The sequence below is a fragment of the Phaseolus vulgaris genome, chromosome 2 (assembly GCF_051622355.1).
Source record: "Phaseolus vulgaris cultivar YP4 chromosome 2, ASM5162235v1, whole genome shotgun sequence".
In the NCBI taxonomy this organism is placed as follows: Eukaryota; Viridiplantae; Streptophyta; class Magnoliopsida; order Fabales; family Fabaceae; genus Phaseolus; species Phaseolus vulgaris.
In genome coordinates, this window is record NC_143499.1 from 17,063,425 (window position 1) to 17,066,212 (window position 2,788).

At 38.3% G+C, this 2,788-nt stretch overlaps 1 non-coding gene across 1 annotated transcript; it reads left to right on the top strand.

Moving 5' to 3' along the window:
* Positions 1-534: 534 nt before the first annotated feature.
* LOC137810809 (uncharacterized protein At4g06744) lies at positions 535-2,435 on the top strand. The gene has a single exon (XR_016518482.1). It is a non-coding gene; the product is annotated as an uncharacterized protein At4g06744 (transcript).
* Positions 2,436-2,788: the final 353 nt, after the last annotated feature.

Here is a 2,788-nt window from a genome sequence, read left to right on the forward strand (position 1 = left end):
CACATTTACAATTATAAGCTCTATGAAATGATGAATTTTTAGGCAAATGTTTATATGATAATCTTAGTGTTGATGAATTTGACACAATTTTACCCACACAACTAATTTTAATAAATATAATGATTGCATACACTTTTAACTGTTATCTAATATTATTTAATATTCACCCTATGCAAACATGCCTAACTTTAAATAAACAAAATAGTGCACAATAAAAAAAAATGGATAAGAAAAGAGAACCCTTTGATAAGATGATTGGTATGATATAAAGAGAAAAGAAGGGATAGAGTAATGTTATACGAATAATGGTGTGAATTTATTGCGTAATTAAGATTTAATATTTTAGTTGACCCATACATATGATTTTGGTTTTACTCCTTCAATAATACTTTTGTTGTTTTTTTGGTTTTTATAAACCTAAAACTTTTGAATTAATTAATAGCACTACTTGCTAATAACGTAACTTACATCTAAATATGTTATGTAGAATGTGTGATAGAGCAATAGCTAAGATGACCAAGGATTGAATATTTGTAATAAATACATATTTATACCCTTATAAACAGCATAACTTACAACAAAAATATTCGAAAAAGAAAAAATGAGTGTATGGTGGGTGTCCTGTTCATTTCAACTTTGGAAGTATTTGGGTAAAAGAAGGTGGAGAACGTGTCAAGTTGGCTTCCCAGCAGAACACAACAAATCACTGTCTTTTCTTAGAAAAAGAAAGCCAAACAGCTTCTCACGAGAGTGCAGCATATCTTGGCCGCCATCCAATTCAAGCCTCTTGACTTTTCTCTGCCAATATCTTCAGCAACACACTATATAAGAGTAGCAAAACCTTGCTTTCCTCCTCAATCACCAAGATGGAAACAACGACCAAGACCATTTTCTCATTCTTTTTACTCTCCTCACTCCTACTTCACCTTTATTTTTCTCAAGGGGTAGCACAAGAGGTGGCAAAATCCGAGAGCGAAGCATTAGGGGAAGCAGAGAAAAGAGAAACATTAGAAATTATAATAGGTGGTGGAGGTTCCCCTGCTCCTTACCCTGTTCCCTCCCCTGAAACTCCATGCCCACCTCCCCCACCTAAACCGCTTAGCCGTTTAGAGAGAGCTCGTCGCGTGCTTCTCAATTTCAAAACCCTCATTCTTGACCCGACATGTTACACGCAAAACTGGAACGAGAACACTGACACGTGTGACTTCAGAGGGGTACGATGTGCCTCATATCCAAACTCAGAAGAGCGAGCAGTTGCAGGACTGGACTTAAATGGAGCAAGAGTGACGGGTCAAAACGGGTGCCCTTTGCCCGTCTCATCTCTCTTGGGCGTGAACCAAATACCCGAGTTAACATTCTTCCACGTCAACTCTAACAGCTTCGCCGGCTCGGTCCCCACGGATATCACCAAATTCCCCTTCTTCTTCGAGCTCGATCTCAGTAACAACAAAATCAAAGGCCAGTTTCCCATCGACGCGATTACGTCAAAAGTGCTAGTCTTCCTTGACCTCCGCTTCAATCAACTCACCGGCCCAATTCCCCCCCAACTCTTCCTGAAGGATCTCGACGTCATCTTCATCAACAACAACCAATTCACACAGTGTCTCCCCCAGAATTTCGGCTACACACCGGCCCGCTACCTCACTTTCGCCAACAACAACCTCACCGGCCCCATTCCAAAGAGCGTCGGTTACGCACCCAACCTTACCGAAGTTCTCTTCCTCGGGAACAAGTTTGACGGCTGCTTGCCCGTTGAAATTGGAAACCTAAAAAGAGCTGTCGTGTTTGATGTGAGTAAAAATTTACTCACCGGCCCAATTCCCCACTCCTTCGGGTGCTTGAAGAGCATTCAGTATCTCAATTTGGCGCAAAACAAATTCTACGGCTGTGTTCCCGACAATGTTTGTCAAATTTCTTCTCTCCGCAACAATGGTAATCTTTCCTTGGCCGACAATTATTTCAACGACGTTGGCCCCTCCTGCTGGAGTTTGATCAAGTCCAAGGTTTTGGATGTCTCAAAGAATTGCATCCGGGGGCTCCCAAACCAAAGGTCGCCCTATGAATGCTCCCAGTTTTACAAGAGGAAAACGACGTGTCCGAATCCGAGTTCTTTCTACTATGTGCCGTGTAGGGGAAACCCCAGTTCCGAAACCACTGGTTCAACTTCTGCGCCGGTGACTTACAAGACTCTCAAACCGCATCGTCTGAGATTGTGATAGAGTGAGATATCATCGTCTTAATTGTGGTAGACTATTTGGTCGGTTTCATGTTATTAATCGCTGTATATTTCTCTTTCCTATGTGTTTTGTATTCTGTGTGCCCATTAATAAGCACTGTCGTGGAATTGGGCATCGTGGCTATTGCTTCTCTGGTGTCACTCAACTGTAATTTCCCTAAGTTATCGAATAAAATTTGTACCATCTTTCGATGAGAAATTCTGTAAATAGAAGGTTATGATATCATACAGTAATAAATTAATATTTTAATTACATTGTATTTACTTTTTAATTTAAACTATTATTATATTATTATAATGCTTGTTAAGTATATATATATATATTATTTTTTTTTTAAAGAAATCTTTTCCTAAATAAAATTTGGGTGGTACATATACAGTAAGATATATACACTTTACATATTAATAAATTATTATTTTTATTTTATTTTTAATTTAAAACATTATTATAATTGTTAAGAAATGTGTGTTTCGGTGTCAAAATAAACTTTTTCATAGAATTTTGTTTGTTTGGGCATTTCAAAAAGCACAGTTAACTTTGTAATATAACAC